This window comes from Panthera pardus, unplaced genomic scaffold (assembly GCF_024362965.1).
Source record: "Panthera pardus isolate Hobbes unplaced genomic scaffold, ASM2436296v1 HiC_scaffold_11, whole genome shotgun sequence".
Classification (NCBI taxonomy): domain Eukaryota; kingdom Metazoa; phylum Chordata; class Mammalia; order Carnivora; family Felidae; genus Panthera; species Panthera pardus.
In genome coordinates this window covers 103,643,671-103,663,594 of record NW_026526666.1, presented here as the reverse complement: position 1 = coordinate 103,663,594, position 19,924 = coordinate 103,643,671, and the positions used below count along the sequence as shown (strand labels likewise).

At 52.0% G+C, this 19,924-nt stretch overlaps 1 pseudogene; it reads right to left on the bottom strand.

Moving 5' to 3' along the window:
- Nucleotides 1-2,054: 2,054 nt before the first annotated feature.
- The window catches only part of LOC128775940 (basic proline-rich protein-like), a 41,988-nt pseudogene continuing 24,118 nt past the window's right edge, over nt 2,055-19,924 (bottom strand).

The window sequence follows — 19,924 nt, the reverse complement described above, 5'->3', positions numbered from 1 at the left end:
AGGACCACGAGGACGCTGGTTCGCCAAATAGAAGGCAAGCTTTGCTTGCAAACGCCGTGACCGTGTGGACCTTAAAAAGCAAGCCCTCTCTCCCCCCGAAGCTTCAGCCTTTGAGGAAGGCATACTTCAGCCCCTGCCCAGATGCACAGGGGAGCCCAGAGGTGAAGCAAGGCCGTGGACAGTGGACGGGGACCTCCCGGGGAGCTCCTAGAGAGCAAAGCCAGAATCTGACCAGGCGAACCCAAGTCTGGTGGTGCAAGAAACATACACAGTTTTCGGGCCCTCTTATATTTAAAATACACATAAATGCAAAGTGAATATAATATAGCTAAATATAAACGTATACAAACTTAGACTACGGGATGGATATTTAAAAGGAGAAAAAAATCATAATGCCTTGGAAATACTAAAAGGCTGACAAATACGCTTCCTTTCGGTCTACAGTTTTGGCTTCATTTAGACTACTTGCCTTCATATTTGAAGTTTGGGTGTCATGCATAATTGTGAAAGAGGCGTAAAAATTAGTCAGAAACCAGTGGGTCTCAGTGCTGAGCTGTGTCCCTGTGTAATCAAATGACCCCATGCAATATAGGTTGAATCATTGATGAATTTGTATAGTTTTGTCACTGAAACATTTCTTGCATCAAGACGTTTCACTGCACCTGGTGGCAAGTCAGAAACGTGGTGTTTCTTCAGCTAAAAGTTTTATACTTGGTGAAGGCAAAAGGCACTGGATATGCCAAGATTGATCCGGGATCTCGGCACGCATAAAACCTGCATGCATAAAACCTACAGATTTGCACCTGACAGATGCAGTTCTAACTCACAACTCTTGGTGAGCGGGCACACGGGCATCAGGTGCTTTCTAGAAGCCGTGGCCAAGCCAGACATCCCATGAGCCCAAACCACCCCCAGGGTGTCCCTGATTCAGCCACCCCTCAGCCACACCTCTGTGGTCGCTGCAACGTCCCCAGACAAGAGGGAGAACACAATGGGGAACATTGGAGCAGCTCACGTTAGTGCTTACAATGTCTCCTGTGGGTCCTATAAACACCCTACAATGCAAACTTTGAGAAACCCACCAATGATTTCAGTAAGGAAGCTGGGAGGAGCTAACAGATACAGAAGGGCAACTGAGGTCTGGAGCTGACGTCCCTGTGACATGAGTTCTCAGAGGGGATGTGAGAGACGGAGAAGGGAGATAAGGCTGGACCCCACCTCCCCACTGGCTCCCCAGGACCCAGCCATGCCAGTCCCCTCTCTGCGTGTCCCTTCTGGTGAGCAGAGCAAGGCGTTGAGGATGCCAGGCCCACGTACCCCCTCCAGGTGCTCTGAGGATCAGAACTCTGAGCACTGCAGGAAGTGCTTTGTAAACCATGCCATGTTCTAGGGAGCTCAGATGTTACTGATGCTGGTGTGCCTGGGGGAAAGGTGGGTATCAGCCTCCGCAGAGCCCCCTCATCACCACAGATCGGCCACCAGGGCAACCTTGGAGTGAAGAGGCTACTTGTCTGGGCATTTCCACTTGCAAAACCCCTTTTCATCTTTTCTCAGTGTTCATTACCTCAGAAATATGTCTGGAGCATCTGCTTCATGCCGAATGCTGGCATTACAAAAATAAAGAGGCCAGCAAAGTCCTTGCTTTCAAGGGGTTTGTGAGTCGGTTGTGGAATAAGCCCGGGGATCGAGATCAGACTGGATCAGCCCTCCCCCATGGCCTGACAGTCACAGGCTGGAGTCCATTCTGCCAGGAGTCACAGTCAAAGGCAGAACACACCCCAACCACAGTGGTCTCTGCCCAGGTACATCCTAATTTCCAAACCAGGCTTCTTGCTGTGGTTATTGTTGGTGTGGTGGTGGTGGCAGTGATGGTTATAGTTGTTGACTTTGTTGACTTTGTTGTTGCCGTTGTGGTGGTGACGGTGGTAGTTATGGGTACTGTTGCATTGGTGTTGGTGGTGCCGGCAGTTGTGCGGTTGTAACAGTGGCAGGGATGGTGGTGATAGTGGTTGATATACTGTTGGTGGTGGTGGTGGTGGTGATGGTGATGATAGTCATGGTGGTGGTGATGGTGGTGGTCGTGGTTGTGGTGGTCATAGTGGAGGTGGTGACGGTGGTTGAAGTACTGTTGTTGGTGGTGGTGATGATGGTGATGATGGTCATGGTGGTGGTGATGGTGGTGGTGATGATGGTAATAATGATGGTCATGGTGGTGGTGATGGTGGTGGTTGTGGTTGTGGTGGTCATGGTGGTGGTGGTGATGGTGGAGGTGGTGATGGTGGTTGATGTACTGGTGGTGGTGGTAGTGGTGGTGGTGATGATGGTCGTGGTGGTGGTGGTGGTGGTGGTGGTCGTGGTTGATGTACTGTTGTTGTTGGTGGTGGTGATGATGGTGATGATGGTCATGGTGGTGGTGGTGGTGGTTGATGTACTGGTGGTGGTGGTATTGGTGGTAATGATGGTGGTCATGGTGCTGGTGATGGTGGTGGTCGTGGTTGTGGTGGTGGAGGTGGTGACGGTGGTTGATATACTGTTGTTGGTGGTGGTGGTGATGGTGATGATGGTCATGGTGGTGGTGATGGTGGAGGTGGTGACGGTGGTTGATGTACTGTTGTTGGTGGTGGTGATGGTGATGATGGTCATGGTGGTGGTGATGGTGGAAGTGGTGACGGTGGTTGATGTACTGTTGTTGGTGGTGGTGGTGATGGTGATGATGGTCATCGTGGTCGTGATAGTGGTGGTGGTGGAGGTGGTGGTGATCATGGTGGTGGTGATGGTGGTGGTGGTCGTGGTTGTGGTGGTCATGGTGGAGGTGGTGACGGTCGTTGAAGTACTGTTGTTGGTGGTGGTGGTGATGATGGTGATGATAGTCATGGTGGTGGTGATGGTGGTGGTGGTGATGATGGTAATAATGATGGTCAGGGTGGCGGTGGTGGTGGAGGTGGTGATGGTGGTTGATGTACTGGTGGTCATGATAGTGGTGGTGGTCGTGGTTGTGGTGGTCATGGTGGTGCTGGTGGTGATAGTGGTGGTGGTGATGGTGGAGGTGGTGATGGTGGTTGATGTACTGTTGTTGTTGTTGTTGTTGGTGGTGGTGGTGGTGGTGATGATGGTCATGGTGGTGGTGATGGTGGAGGTGGTGGTGGTCGTGGTGGTGATGATGGTGGTGGTGGTGGTCATGGTGGTGATGATGGTAATAATGATGGTCATGGTGGTGGTAGTGGTGGTGGTGATGATGGTCGTGGTGGTGGTGGTGGAGGTGGTGATGGTGGAGGTGGTGATGATGGTGATGATGGTCATGGTGGTGGTGGTGGTGGTGGTCGTGGTTGTGGTGGTCATGGTGGAGGTGGTCGTGATAGTGGTGGTGGTGGTGGTTGTGGTGGTCATGGTGGTGGTGGTCATGGTGGAGGTGGTGACGGTGGTTGATGTACTGTTGTTGTTGTTGGTGGTGGTGGTGGTGGAGGTGACGATGGTGGTTGATGTTGTATTGGTATTGGTGTTGGTGATGGTGGTAGTGGTTGATGTGTGGACTGCATCTGTTGATGTTTGGACTATATCTGTTTCCAAGTGCATCCACTATGGCCCCCTTTTCCAGAGAGCCAGATTTACTTATTTTAATTGCTGATGGAGAAGTTAATTAAAACATGGAATTTCTGCAAGCCCCAGAACACCAGTCTTCAAATGTTCTCTCTTTGCCATTTATTATGACCCTGTATTCACCGGCAGTAATCCAGCCTTCAATCTTTGTGACAATGTTCTGATCCTAGCCAATTTAAATAATTCTACCAGTAAAAATTCCACAAGATGCTATCAAACATTTTATGAGTCTAAATATATAGCACCAACTGTGTCTAATCATCTTTTTTTTAAATCCTACTGGGAGGAAACAAGCAATAAAGAATGTGTGACATAATTTGTTCTTGTGAGTCCCTCTTGTTGTTCAAGATTCCTGACTCTTCCATTTCTTCTCCTAACTTTCCCATTATTTTATTTACTTGAAAATATCCTCAGTGACATCTGAGAGCAGTTTTGTTCAACATTGTGTGAAGGTAGGACTCTTCCACACATGCATTATTTACCGCCTAGCTGTGGTCTTGGAACATTCGACATCTTGGCCTTGAGAAAACCGAAAGACACTGCAGCCCAGGGAGTCGTGCTCTGACCCAGCTGCCAGCTGCTTGACCCTGGGCTGGGTTAATTGCTGAGTCTCAATTTCCCCGTCTATAAATTTGGGGTTATAATGCCAACTAGCCAGTCTGTCCTGAGGGTGATATGCAATCAGGACATTGAGTTCCCAGAGCTCAGCTCTGCACCGATGAACCGGATTCCATAGTAGGGCACAATGTCCCCTGTGACAGGAGCACTGAGTGGTCTCTTCTCCTGGTGCACCTGCCAATCCCTCCCCCACGCCACCAGTCGGCACATCCATCCTTAGGGACTGCCAGCCATGATGAAGTATCTTTGGGTACGTGGGCATTTCCTCCTCTTCTCATTATTGGGTTCTTGTCTCCTCTCCCTAGAGTCTTCCTTACACAGGCAAACAAGAAATCTGTGTTTACTCAGGAGCCCATTTACTGGTATAGAAGTGGCTTCATAATGTGGAAGGCTCAGGACAAAAGGAAAATGTGGGGGCCTCTGTTCATAAATCATTAAGAATTTCTAGGGGCGCCTGGGTGGCTCAGCCAGTTGAGCATCTGACTCTTGATTTCAGCTCAGGTCATGATCTCACGGTTCATGGGTTCGAGCCCCGCATCGGGCTCTGCACTATCAGCACAGAGCCCACTTTGGATCCTCTGTCCCCCTCCCTCTCTGCTCCTCCCCCATGTGCACTCTCACTCTCAAAAATAAATAAACGTTAAAGAAAGAATTTCAAAATGGCAAGAGAATAAACCAAACTCGGACCCTTCTAAGCAAGGGCGCAGCCTATACACTCACAGAGCCATCCCTGGTGGGGCCAAGGATGCCCATCACCCTTCCTGCTCACAGTAGACTGGGTACTCTCCATGCTTTATTTTAGTTTTGCTCTCTTGAGGACCCCAAAGGGTAGTATTTTTATCCCTTATTCATAGATAAGGAAAACAGAGGGCTTGAACAGTTGAGAGATTTCCCCAAGCACACATACTTCCAAAGTCATGCTCTACTGATGACTCTTGATTCTCCCTGGTGCCTGCCTGGCTTTCTTGGGCTGCAAAGGCCGTGAGGAGCCCAGAAGAGATTGTCCCTCACAGACTCAGAAGGAAGCAACTTGCCAACACCTTGATCTTGGCTCTCCGGCCTCCAGAACTGGGAGAATATGTTTCTCTGGTGCTTACACCCCCGGCCGGGGGTGCTTTCTTGTGGCTGCCATGGTCACTCATGTGAGAGGTACGGTAGGGATTCGCGCTATTCACCAAGCTTCTCTGGTTCTTCTTCTGCACACACAGAGGAACCACCGCTCCCTCACTGTTCAAGTTAGGGGTGGCCGTGGGACGTGATTCGGTCAGCGCAGTGCAGTGTGGGCAAAAAGGGCGTGTTAACTCTGACAGTCCCAAACCCGTGTGCGTTCAGCACATCCTCGATCATCTGTGGCGTGATAGCAGGAGCAGGGCCGTCATAAAGCCTCTCCAGTCTCCATTCTCAAGGAATGACACTCATCACAGGTGTCCTGTCCACCTGCAAGGACCTTGAGTGAATGAGGAATAACTCTGGTTACGCTGAAGTACTGAGCTTTGGGGATGCTTGTTACAGGGGGCTAACCTCGTCTCTCCTGACTGATACAAGTAGAATGGAAAAAGAAGAGAAGGAAGGAAGAAAGGAGGAAGGATGTTTGCTGGGTGACAGTCGGCTTCCCTCTAAGAAGAGTAGGACTTGGTGGCTTCTCTGTGGCGGCCAGATGTGCCCACTACTTTTGATCCCAGGGGTTCAGACGGAGTGAACACAGGTATAGAGCGTGCACACACATGTATGTTGTATACAGCATGTGTGGACGCACAAGTGCATGTTACTATTCGAAAGAGTTCCTTTTGAAAGTCGACAATCTGCTGTGCTCGGGGGACAGAGGGTGCGTTACTTCAACCAACTCTGAAACCGCTGAGTCGGGGACACTGAGCGTCTGAGACACGGTATCTTCTTCCTGCTCTGGAGCCCGAGTGGCTCACCTGGGGCTGAGGTGAACTCTTAGTAAGGAGCTAATGTCATGAAAAGAGCTGATGTCAAGGTAATTTGTTGTAATAAGCCTTTCCCACCTGCAATCTCCCTCAGCAGAGGTTTGAAATATGGCAGAAACTCATTTAAGGCAGAAGAATGATAATAGACTCTGAGCTCCGGAAAACCAGCTACTTTTGAGCAGAATCAGTCTTCATCAGAACCAATCCATTAAAAAAAAAAAAAGGAGTGTGCCTGGTTCTATGCAGGGCATTTGCATATTTTTCAAGGTCTGAACAGACAAAAATCTCCAAGTGTCAGGATAGGAACCTCAAGACAGCCCCCATTCCCTTCACAATGAACGAGAGGTGTCATTTTTAATGAAGGGAGAGGAAGGACCCCTTTGATCCTCTCCCCATGCTTCCTCTGCCTCCCACAAATTGGGAGCCTCTCTTTGCAAACTGCAGCAGAGAAGGGAGCGTGGAAACTACCCAGGTTGATCTGAGTGGGGCTTATCAGTCAGCTGATTGTCTCCTGGACTCAGGCTAGTGGCAACGGGTTGGACACTGATTCCACAGGGCGACATCTCCTGACCTCAGCGGGGTTTCTTTGGGGCACGGGGCTCCACCAAGCTGGCTGGGCACCAGCTTGCCCTTTTAAATCAGCAGCAAGACCCCAGGGCACGTCCTGCCCATCTGCAGACATGGGATAGAAGGATGGCAGGTGGGTCCGGGGGGCTTCCCAAGCAGGTGGTTTGTGTGGATCTTGCAGAAGGTGCATAGTGTGGGAGCAGGGGGTCCATACAAAAAAGGACCTCACACATCCATTGCAGCAGGACTGTGCTGAGCTGCCCTTGGCTGGCTGGAGTCAGCACGGGGCCACCATGGTGCTCCCCCATCCCCCCCCCCAGTCTTTCTAGTGAGCAGATCATTCCAGCTTTCAGTCTGCTGCTTCATTGCCACCCATGAATGTGGCCTCCAGAAAATTTCTCCTTTAAAAAGAATTACTCGGGTAGTTTTAAACCTCCATTTACTCTAGAGGTTTTCCTTTGCCAGCAGGGTGGGACTTTATGTCAGGCAGAATTTGAAGATGGCCCTCAGGAATCCTGGCTTCTGGTTTGCATACCCTGTATAATTCCCTCCCTTGTGTGGGTGGGCCTGGCCTAATCAGGTGAGCCCTTTGAAAAGAAGGTCTAGATCAGAGAAAGAAGGAGTCAGAGAGACCCAAAGCCACAGAGATGCTCTCCTGTTGGCCTTAACAGAGGACACTGCCATGGCTTGAGCCACCGGAGAGCAGCTCCTGGCCATGAGTCAGCAAGAAAGCAAGGACTTCAGTCCTGCGACAGCAAGAAATTGAATTCTGCCAGTACGACATGAGCCTGAAGAAGAGCCCCAGAAAGCGGTCCCACCCAGCTTTGAGTCCAGTCTTGTGAACCACTGAGGCGAGAGCCCAGACTCCTGACCTCTGGACACCCCGAGATCATCAACAGATGGTATTCTAAGCTGCCAAGTGTGTGGCCGTTTGATACACAGCTTAGATAATTCATATAGGATTTTGACAGGAAGTGGGTCTGAATCCTGATGGCCACCCGCAGATGCATGGCTGACAGAGTGGGGAGGGTCTGGACTACCTTTCTTCCCTCCCTCTGCGGAGCCACAAACCCACCCCTCCCCCTACTAACCTCACGTGTCCCAGGTTAGGGAGGATTTCATGTGATATGCCTCCCCATGTGAGCTCATGCTTGGTTAGAATTATCTGGCGGTGGCTTGTCTCCCAGAACGTGGTGAGTTCCTGGAGGGCAGGGGTTGTGTCTTTCATTTCTACCCCAGCACCCAGCCCAGCACCGAATATAGCTTGGTGACTGGTGGAGGACCTGATGAATCTGTTAATTCAGCAATGTTTTTGTGACACTATGGAGACAACCCCTCAGGCAACCACTGAGGTCTCCCCATTCTGCAGCAGCTCTGGGTTGGGCAGGATTTATTTCACTCTTGGCTCGGGGCTCAGGAGCAGGCTTTCATTAGTCCAGGTCAAGCCGGGAGATCCCACCCACTTGACCACAGACGTGAGCTCGGGAATGGGCAATGCCCTGGCCCAGGCATGAGTGAACTGGGTGACGAGGCATTCTGCTGCTTGATGGTTGGGGGAGCAGGATGAACTTGTACTGTGGACAGTCAGCTTTGCCCCCAGACCTCCTGCAGTAACTTCCCCTCCATGGGGGAAAGCCAGTGTTTGCACAGAGAAGGGGAAAGTTAAAATTATTATAAGGAAGTGGAGCTGGTCCTTGATCAAGCCATGCCTGAAAAACAGTAATTTCTGGATTTTCTTAATTGCTATATAATCTGAGTTTTTTTTTTCTTCTTTAGTTTTTTTTCCTCCTTTTTAGTTCCTTGCAACCAAAAGCAACCCCCATGAGCTTGATAGGAAGGGCAGATAATTACTCCCTTTTCATAGATGAGCATATGGAGGCCTCGAGTGTTTAACCAAATGATACTGGAAACCGTCATAGCTAGAAATCATCAGAGGTAAAGAAGATGTATATTTCTAAAATGGAATATTACTTGGCAATCAAAAAGAACGAAATCTTGCCGTTTGCAACAGCGTGGATGGAACTAGAGTGTATTATGTGCTACGTGAAATAAGTCAGTTAGAGAAAGACAAATATATGATTTCCCTCATATGTGGAATTTGAGAAACTCAACACATGAACATAGGGGGAAGGGAAGGGAAAATAAGATAAAACCAGGAAGGCAAACCATAAGAGACTTTTAAATACAAAGAACAGACTAAGGGTTGCTGGAGGGGAGGTGGGTGGGGGGTGATGGACACTAAGGAGGGCACCTGTTGGGATGAACATTGGGTGTCACACATAAGACATGAGTCGCTGGGTTCTACTCCTGAAACCAGTTCTATGCTGTATGTTAACTAACCTGGATTTAAATAAATTATCATTGAAAACGAACCATTTTTCAGTCTTTCTCATGGTGTACTGGTAGCAATATCTTTATGAGTGCTTTTGAAAACTTTTATAATTTCAAAATACATGTAGAAAGACATAAAAACGTGAAAAAAATGAACTTGAATTTTTTCCCAACAAGTGGTAGGCAGAATTCTAAGATGGTCCCCACGGTTTCCACAGTGTGGTGTACAATCTGTATATCCCTTTCCCTTGAATGTGGGCAAAATTTATGAATGTGATGAGCTATCACTGCCATGAAGGGGCAGATTACGTCATATGACAAAAGGTGAAGACGTTGAAGATGGAATTAAGGTCCAAAGCAGTTGACTTTGAGTCAATCCATCAGGAGATGCTCCTGGGTGAGCCTGCCTTAATCAGGTGACTCCTTGAATGAGATGAGAAACAGCAGGTGCCCTGCCCCCAGCCTGGAAACAAGCAAGCTGCGTGCTATGAAGGGGACCACGTGGCAGGGAACAGTGGACAACCTCTAGACTCCGAGGGCCTCAGTCCTGCCATTGCAAGAAACAGAGTTTCACCAACCCGTGGGCTTAGAAAGAACTCTGGTCCCAGAAGAGACATAGCCTTGGCTGGCACCTTGATTTCAGCCTGGTGACACCCTGAGCAGAGAGCTCAGCCAAGCCCACCCAGACTGTCAAAGCAAGAAAACTATCAGATAACAGGTTTGCAGTTTTTTAAGCCACCAATTTGTGGTATTTTGTTACACGGCAGTAGAAAACTAATACAAGATATAACAAACTCTCTCTGCTTCTGTCTTTCTCTCCATGCATCTATTTATCTATCTGTCTATAACACAGGTCCACCCAGGATACCTCCCTTTGGAGTGACTTGAAGCCAGCTGCTTGTAGGGGCGCCTGGGTGGCTCAGTCAGTTAAGCGTCCGACTTCGGCTCAGGTCACGATCTCACAGTCCGTGGGTTCGAGCCCCGTGTTGGGCTCTGTGCTGACAGCCTGGAGCCTGTTTCAGATTCTGTGTCTCCCTCTTTCTCTGACCCTCCCCTGTTCATGCTCTCTCCCTCTCTGTCTCAAAAATAAATAAATGTTAAAAAAAATAAAAAAAAAAAAGAAGCCAGCTGCTTGGATACCTTAATGGCACCTGCAGAATGCCTTCATCTTGGCCGTCTAATGTATCCTAATCACAAGAGCAATTTTCCATCACGTTCATGCATATGGTTCCATATCTGGAGAGCTTTCCCCACTCCAGACACCTTCCGAATACACGAGTTCCCAGCATTGCCAATGGCCCCATGAACTAGACACTGTAGTCCTTGACACTCAGGCTCAAGCGACTTGCCCAGCGATGCCAGCACCGGGTTCTGTGTGTGTGGTTGGCCCTTAACTCTAATCCGTGTTCTTTTTTTAAAATTTTTAATGTTTATTTATTTTTGAGAGAGAGAGAGAGAGAGCAAGAGCGAGCGAGAGAGAGAGAGAGAGAGAGAGCATGTGGGGGAGGGGGAGAGAGAGAGGGAGACACAGAATCCAAAGCAGGCTCCAGACTCCAAGCTGTCAGCACAGAGCCCAATACGGAACTTGAACCCACAAACTGTGAGATCCTGACCTGAGCCAAAGTCGGATGTCTAACCGACTGGGTCCCCCAGGCACCCCTACAACCCATGTTCTAATCAGAGAGGAGCCAACAACATGCATGTGAGGAAGCAAATGCAGGTCTGAATCCTGGCTTGTCACTTACTGGTTGGTTGTGGGATTTGAGCTGAGTGACAGCATCCCCTGGGGCTTCTGTTTCCTCCACAGTCAGGAGGAAAGGTTTGCTGAAGGATGAGATATGCGGCTACGTGTGTAGAGCCCAGAACCCTGCCTGGCATGAAAAGTGGGCATGCGGGACCGGTTACGGTGAGTGTTCCTTCATTGTGACCACTGAGAATGCTGCCCTGGTAAGGATGTGGCCACTTCATTGGCAGGAACAGAAGAAGAAAGAGACACCATCACAAACTGAAGAACCAGGTGGGGAGAAGGACCAGCCAGGACCCAAATTCCCGACTCTTTTCCACTTCTTTTTCCTCAAAACACTTTCAAATCCATAAACACCATCACAGGGTCCATGGGCCCAGCGTTCAATAAGTACAAACCACTGAAGTTATGTCTAATTAGCTAGCCTCAACTGACATTAAGATAAATAACTTTTCAGATTATTTTTCTGTGTGAAATTAGGAATTATTGGAGGGCAACTGTCTCTATTTAAATCAATGAATTACGGCAAATGTGATTTTCTTGGACTCTGAAAGAAGAGGAAAAATTTTAATGAGCTAATCAACTCCTCCATGTTGATAGTTGGAGGAAAATTCGAAAACACATTAATCAGCTGTGGATGAAGCCGTTTGGAGGCATATCATGTTGTCAGGAGCATGCGTAAGCAATAATAATTTAATAACAAGCAGCACTAGATGCCTGGTCCCCCGTGGGTAGGGCTCACTCACTGCAGCATCTTGTTTTTTCTCGTTTATAGTTGCAAAGGCGGTGTGCCCACTGTCGGTAAAGAGCACAGCTATCTCGCACGCACACACCTCGTGTTATGTTCCAGGCTCCTGCTGATATTTGCGTCTGAAGTTTGAAAATGTATCAAAGTAAATTTCCTCTGAAATCTGAATGTGTGCCCGTTAGGGGAGTGGTGGATTCCAACGAGGGATTGTGTGGAGTGGCGGCCCACTTCCTTCCTGCACCTGCCGAAAGTTGGGGTGGGGGGGGCCCAAAGCCGACGTCAGAGGAAAATGCGTAGTCCGAGTCCAAGGATTGCCGGACAAGGACAGCACGCCTGACTGTCATCACAGAGCCAGCCCCAAGATGCTGAATGCCTTGTTCCACTTTCCCCCTGTTTTCAGCTTCTATCTTGAGGAAGAAAGAGGCCAACTTCATCTTTAGCTTTCACGTGGTATTTAAGTTGTGAAAAATGAGAGAATATTGAATCAGTTAAGATACTTTCTATTGAAAGTGACAAAACTTGATAGAAACTGTCTTAAGCAAAAATGGGGATTTATTGGCTCTTGCAACTGCACATCTTGGGATGAATTCAGCTCTAGACAGAATTATAACCAAGACACAAACAAAAGCTCTCAGAACTTCCATCACTTAGCTCTGCTTTCCCACCCGTGGTTCCAAGCAGGGAGTGCCAGCTCTTCCCTCCTCATGGCAGCAGGGATGAGCCAACTGTAGCCTCACCGCCTCTCCCGTGAGATGAGCGGGAAGAATGAGACTCTATTCTGTAGGTGGGAGCTAGAATCTTGCCGTTCACTAACTCGCTGGAACTGGGGGGGGGGGGGGGTCAAGAATTCAAGTTTCAAGGGACTTCCTGGATTCCCCTCCCAGCTCTGCAACCTTGAGCTAGTTACTGAACCTCTCTGGGCTACATCTTTAAAAACAGGATGGTGTCTACTGCATAGAGTAAATATGAGGCTTAGGGTCATGCTGACAGAGTGTTCAGGGCAGTGTATGGTACATAGTGAGAGACCAGTGAATGTTAGCCACCGGCCCATGTCATCGGGCGAGCAGAGGACTTATCTGGGCTGATTGCTGAGGCGCAGGTGCTTAACCGACTGAGTCCCCCAGGCGCCCACAGCCACCCACTTTTTAAGCAGAGCGCTACCCCTGGGCCTTCCTGGGTACAAGCACTCTGTCAGGGCCCCCGACCGTGGTCAATTCACGGACAGCCTCTGTTCCAAACGCTCTTTTCATATTAACTTTAAAGTCTATCCCCATGGAGGGCTTCAGTATGAGGAAAGGAGGGTTTAGTTAGGTCTCTAAATTAGACCAGACTGCGGAAGAAGCCATACAAGTAATCCCTTCCCAGGGTCACCAAGTGCTGCTGTGACAACATGGCCCCAGGTGTAGTCAGCTCCCCCCGCTCTACAAAAAGGTCGTGGTCACCGGCCCCCACCCCAGATAAATGTGCTGATTGCCTTTCAGTAAATCTTCCCTGTGGTTCTTGGCCCCATGACCCCGTCTCCCATCTGCAGGACAGTCCCTCACACACCTGCACTCTCCTAAGGATAGAGGTCATTCCCCCTTCGCTGCTTTTAAGCCTAGCCTTAAGTGTCTGTGGGGTCTTGGGCAGGCTGGTTAAACTCCCCGAGCCTCCCTTTCCACAGCCAAGAGACGGGTTGGGGGGTTAGTGCAACTGAGGCCAGCATGCGAGCCCCCCGTCAGACTGCCACCTGCTGGTCAGCTGGGACTGGCACCGTTCTTGTCTTCTTCCTCCTCCTCCTCCTCCTCCTCCTCCTCCTCTCCCCACCTGTGGGACGGACCAGGACGGCTCAGGTAACGTAAGTGAGAGGTCTCTGCAGACAGGAGAGTCCTGTGGTGCTCATCCCCGTCGTCGATAATCATTCAAGGGCTACTGTCAGTGAGCAACAAACCGTCTCCTCCGACAGATGTCAAACACGGACAAGAGCGGGTGGCTTGCGATCGTGTTTCCCCAAGTTAGCTCTCCCCGAGAGTCGCATGCTTGCTATGCCCCAGCCTGTACTCGTCCGTCACAAAAATGACGTCCCGCCCCAGCGCGTCACTCCCACACTTTGAAAACACGCTCAGCCTGTGCCGCGCCAGCCGCGGAAAGCAGGCTCATCTGTTCCCTGAAGGAAGGGCTTCGGTGCGCCCGCGGGTGGAGTTACGGTGGCAGCAGAAACTCGCGGGCCACTAGACCGGCCTCGAAAAACGTCACGTGGCCGAGCGTGATCCTGAGGAGCCTGAGCGTAAGGAGGCCACAGCCACGTCAGGCCAGACGCGTGTCGCGGCACAGAAGGCGCTGATTAAGAGTGGCGGACAGGCGCCGTGGGATAGTAGATTCTGTAACTGTTCATCAGGCAGGCATTTCATATGTGATGATCCCCCATTCACCGCCTAAGCATCCAGACATGCTCACCTGTGCTCTCGTCACTCCGCGTTCTGCGGCACGATGCGCCGTGAGATTAGAATTCACAGTAACGACCCTGCGTGTTTACTCGTCTCGGCCCGTATACGTCACCGAGACGCGTGAGGCCTTGACAAGCCTTTTCAGATGTAAAATAATGTGGAAGAAAACTGTGTTCGTTGTGAGGTTGCAGAGATGGATGGCAATTAGGAAGCCCTGGGCCCCTGATTAATGCGTGTTTATAAACACGGGCCAAGTGCCTGCCTCCCGCGGCACGCACAGGAAACAGGCCGCGGTTCTGATGAAACGGCTTGACGTGGAAGCGTGCTCACGATCGAAGTGAGTCGCCCAAGAGAAGGCGCTCCTCTCTGGCTCAGGAAGCTCCGTTCGAGTGGCCGCCACAGCAACCACGCCCACATGGGTCTCAGCTTTCGAGCGTGGCTGGGCGTGCCGTGGTCACTTGCTGACTCGGCGACGTCCAGGAGCTTCTTTCCAGACAGGATCCCACCTTCGGCGGGAAAAAGAGCACTGCCAAGGCAGGAGAGCGGAGAATAATGAGGACCTGAAGGGGGTTCTTTCCAATCCCTGAGCTGGCAAAAGCTTACTGACAACGTCTGCTGACTGACGAGCTGCTCCGTGGGGTCCTTTCGGGGCACGGAGCCAGTGACAGGCCTGTATCTACAGCTCTGTCCACACCCAGTCCTGCACCTCTCCATCTCTGTCTGCAACCATGTTACATGTCTGCGTCTGTATCTGTACAGATATCTCCAGTTCTACGTGTCTGTGGATGTATGCATAGCTATAGATTAAGGATATGTGAGCTATAGATACATATCTATGTGATAGATATGTATTGATCTGGGATACTGATCTATATCAATAGATATAAAGATATAGGAGGGTGAATATAGCTCTAGAAACACAGGTATCTGGATATACACATAGAAAGAGCTTTCTTCCCCAAGGAATTGGCTTCCCCAGTGCTGGGACTGACAGAGCAAGTCCGGAACCCACAAGACAGGCCATCAGCAAGGGAAAGCTCAGCTCTACTCTGAAGGCCCTTCAACTGATTAGACCAGGCCCACCCAGATCATGAAGGGTGATCTCTTACTGAGAGCCAGCTCACTGTAGATATGAACCACATCTACGGAGTTTCTTCATAGTAGCACTGGGCTTCGTGTTGGGTTGAATCACTGGGTCCTACGGCTTAGCAAACTGACCGCTACAGGAACAATGATAAGATCTCTCATTAGGTTGAAGAAGTCATAGGTGGGTGGGGAGGTATGGGAACGTGATCTGGGGGAGGAATTTCCATCATGTCTCAGAGTATGGGGTGTGTCGTGGGAGTCTCACTAAATCGACACCAGCCCGGCCATGAGCCTGCACCCGCGCACGGGCTCTGTCCTCTGCCCCACATGGCTGTGTCATTCTCAACTGTCCAGCTCCGGGAGGGAGACCCCAGTCCCATCCCTACTTTCCTGATGAGGAAGCACAGGTGAAGTGCATCTGTGGCTCATGCCATTAGCTCAGAGGAGAGCCAGGATTTAAGCCACAACCCCCAGTGCCTGAAGTTTTAGTCCTTCTTCCCAAAGGTCCTTCTATTTTGAGCCAGCGCTGAATTATTCTCGAAAGGCAGATAATCTCCGACCACCTGTGAGACTTTTGACAAGTCGTTTTGCTTCTCGGAGCCTCAGTTCTGCTGCGTGAGAGCAGGGGTGCAGCCCCAGATCCACCACACTGACTAAAGGCGTGAAAGGCACGAAGCCTGTGGATCTGTCTCGGCAAGGTGTGAGCACTGTGCACCCATAGGGGCTCCGTCCCCCCAGTTTCTCATACGCACGATTTTACCAGCCGCCACACCTGCACTCAGCATCCATGCTGAATCGGCGTGGCCTGTGAGGCGCCATTAGAAATGTGCCATTTCTACGATGCATTTCTTTCCAGCTCTTTCAGACGCAAGACTGGAGACGAGTCCACCGCTGTTCACTTTTTTCCTGCTGCCTCTTTCGCCCTCTCTGGTGTCCCCTAGAGCCTGGAAGCCTCTGCTCTCCTTGTCCTGGCTCAGACCCCGTTCCCAGGAGTCTCTTCTGCCCGAGCTCAGCCACTGTGCATCTTACAGGGGACCCTGAGGCTGCATATTCAGGCACCTGCTGTGGGGATCCCGTCCCCTCCATGCCTCAAAGAGCCCACCCTATGTGGGTTTCATTTCTCTAGTCTCGGGGCATCGGCACGTCCCAGGTTTGGGCCGTTTCTTCGTTCCCCTGGCCACAGGCTCCAATGCCCTCCCTTCCAGTCTAACACAAGCCTGATGGGCTCGCCACTCAAAACAGCCCACACCAGCCTTCCCCATCATCCCCTTCGCAAGACCACTGCCTTGGGAGTAGAGGAGACCGGATCTCTAGAAAGCAAGCCCCGTCTCTCCTTGGCAAGAAGGTCAAAAGAGATGCTCCTTCCTCGTCCTGCCCCCTCCCTTCCTCTTCTTTCTTTCCCTTCTCCTTGCCTATTTTTCTTGCTTAGTCCAAGGCCGTAACTACAAATCATCTATCACTTTTTTTTTTTCTGAGCAGCTTACCTGCCATTTGCACACACTGCCGGGCGTGGAGAGTGCCGGGACCCCACGTGCGTGTCTCGTCCACAGCATCTGGGGGGACCCCAGCAGTGAGGACGAAGCCAGTCCGTGGTCCTCCGAGGAAGTCCGTCGCTATGGGAACTTAGCCAGCCTGGCATCGTGTGCAATACCTGTCAGCACTTGACGGTGGGGCCAAGCAGAAAGTATGAAATGTGGTAAAATGGGTTTTCAACTTTCATGTTGGGTCCGTAAGGCTGTGCCTGCTAATTAATTATGCGCAAGTACTCAGAGAAGCACCTGCTAGACAGGTCTGCAGCTAATGGTCTTTTGACGAATTGCCTTCAACTCTTCATTTGTTTCAAGGGAGTCTTTTTTTTTTTTTTCAGTAGATAGAATGAGAACAGGAGAGTCCGTTCATTTGGGGGCTGGCTGCTCTGGACGCCCATTAGAGGAGCTCTCACCGCACGCGCTCTCTCCTCCTCATTAGTCTGATGTGGACGGCCGCTCCCGAATGAGGAGAAAGACAGGAGCCCCCTCCACAGTAACATGAGCCGCTCCCACGTCATCTGCCACCCGGGGCCACCCAGGGGCTTACCGACGTCGGCCAGCAGGAGTGGACCCCCAGTTCCAGTCTCCGGAAAGAGCTCAGAGAGAGGGGCGTTGACTTTGGGTCCTGAACCCTCCGAGGTGATAGAAAACACATCCAGGCTCAGGCAGCTCTTGGTACAAGGTCACCGTTGGAGGAGGGGTCCTGTGAAGGGGAAGTAGACAGTGTGAGCGGGGCCGCCCCCTCGGCACAGAGGGGCCTGAGGACAACGCCACAGGCACCTGGAGGGGGGGCACCATGAGGGGAACTTGCCAGGGGCCAGGAGGCAGGTCCCGGTGCCCACCAGGCCCTGTTTCATGTGCATGTAACTCCCTGGAGTCCCATCCCCTTCACGGTGAGTTGCCAAAGCTCACCAAGATGGGAGGGGCCGGCTGGGTTCACAACACTCTGCCCAGGCCTCCCCTTAAGTTCCCTGGGGCACAACAAGTGTGCACAGGTGTTTGGGGAGAGGGAGGCTCCCTGTGGGAACCCGTCCGCAAGACCGAGGGACAGGACGGCTCTCAGAGTTGCGTCCTGAAGCTCCTCCGTTCTGGACGTACACATGGGCCAGGGGGCTGTGCTGTGCACTGGGTCGCGCCCCCCAAACTCCTATGTGGGGTCCTGACCCCCAGGACCTCAGGAGGCGGTGTCATCTGGAAATACGAGCATTGCAGCCGGAACTGCTTAAGATAAGGTGGTGCTGGGGCCTTGGTGCAACGTGACTATTGTCCTTACAAGAGGGAAATGTGGACACAGGGACACACAGGGACACACAGGGACACGAGTGCCGTGCGGGGATGAGGCGGAAACGAGGCTTCTACATGCCATCAGCCTTGGGAGGAACCAGCCGTGCCCACACCTAGACTTGGACTCTGGGTCCCCGGACTGGGGGGGGGATGGGTTCTGTTGTTAAGCACCACCCCTCCCCCCGCCTCACCCTGCACGTGGTGCCTCGTTCCAGCAGCGTCAGGGGGCAGGCACAGGCCGGACCACCCTGAGGTCCATTCTAGCAGGTGCACTGTGACCCTACCAGACCCCGTCAGTGTTTCCTCTACCACACCGGTTTGTGCACCACGATGGGCACCAGCCAGCCGGGCGTGAGCGGGCTTAGCGGTGGCAGAGAAGGTCGCCGCCTGGGGCGAGCAAGGTCACGGGGTTGGGGGGAGGTGGGCAAGCAGGCTGGGAAGCCCCGTCTGGGCTTCAGGGACCCAGCAGGATGCCACCCGGCTGCGGCTCCTCTTGGGGCTGCACGTGGCTCTCCCCGAGGTTACGTCCTTTGATTCTCCAAACCACCTCGCAGGCAGTGAGGGCCAGGTTTTCAGGAGCCGGACCCCCAACCCCAGGGCTTTACGCCCTGCGGCTCCACAGGCGCTGGGACTCCATCCGAAGGTGACAGTCCTGGAATCACACAAGTTTCTCCAGGGGAATTTCAGTTGATGAATTGTTTAGTCGGTAAGACTCACCTCCTCCCTAATTGGAACGCAAACAGGAGTGATTGTGGGCTGATTTGTAGCAATTTGGCAAATTTAGGGCGTGTGCCACCCTGCTGGGAACTAGGCTGGCTCTGTGGGCTCTGCCTCTCCTGGTGACGCTGGCTGGGGCCGCTGTGTGACAGGGTGGGGTCCACGGGGCACCTCCCGCCCCCGCCCCAAGCCTCCTGATTCCCCTGCTGAGCGAGATGCTTTCAGAACTCAGATGCCGGAAGGAGAGTGTCAGGGGTGCGCAGAGGGGCCATCATCAACCACATGGAAACCTCGGCCCCGTACATCACAGACGCATCACATGACCCGCACACGCACACACAGACGCGTCACATGACCTGCACACGCGCACACAGACACACACGCCTCTTTTGTGACCTCTGTCCTCCTCCTATGCTGGAAGCCAAGATGTTCACCTGGCCCTGGGTAGTGGTGGGGTGGTCAGGGTCCCCTCACGCAATCACGGGGATGCAGAGATTCTGACACACCCTGACCCCACTCACTGGGCAGTATTGCACGGCCAGGCTTCCGCCTGCACCAGCTCAGGCAGAGAAATCTGCATTTCAAGACACAGCGGGGTCTGTCCGGGGTTGTGGGGGGTCATGCACGGTTGTGCGCAGTCATGCAAGGTCGTGCACGGTTGTGGGTGGTCATGCAAGATACCACGTGGTCCTGCGAGGTCGTGCGAGGTTGTGCAAGGTCGTGCACGTTCATGCGCAGTCATGCACGGTCGTGTGTGGTCGTGCAAGGTCAGGCAAGGTTGTGCGCGGCCATACAAGGTCGTGGGCGGTCATGCAAGGTCGTGCGAGGTCGTGCAAGGTCGTGCGCGTTCATGCACAGTCGTGTGTGGTCGTGCAAGGTCAGGCAAGGTCTTGCGCAGCCATACAAGGTCGTGGGCAGTCATGCAAGGTCGTGCGCGGTCATGCGAGGTCGTGCTTCCCCTCAAGGGGGTTCTGCTGTGTCAGGTCAGCCCTTGACCACCAGCCTTACTGCGTCCCCGAGCCCGCCGTCACTTTTCCAGAGAACATCTGTCTGGTAGACCTGCTCCTGCTCTGGGGTCTGGGCCACCCTCCCCGTCCCGCCCTGAACACCTGCTGGCCCTGGGAGGGGCCGCCAATGGTGCCATCACTTCCTCGGTGTTGACACGGGGGAAGTAGAGACCAAGTCCTGAACCCAGAGAATTTATCTTTCGGTGTAGAATGTTTAGCTTGTGAGAATCTTTGCCAGGAAGCTTGGATGACGATGTTTTGTTTAATGACTGTGTGTCCTCTCCTCTGGTTGCCGACACGGGGACACCAGCAGACCCCCTGCTGGCTGTCTCCTCTGGG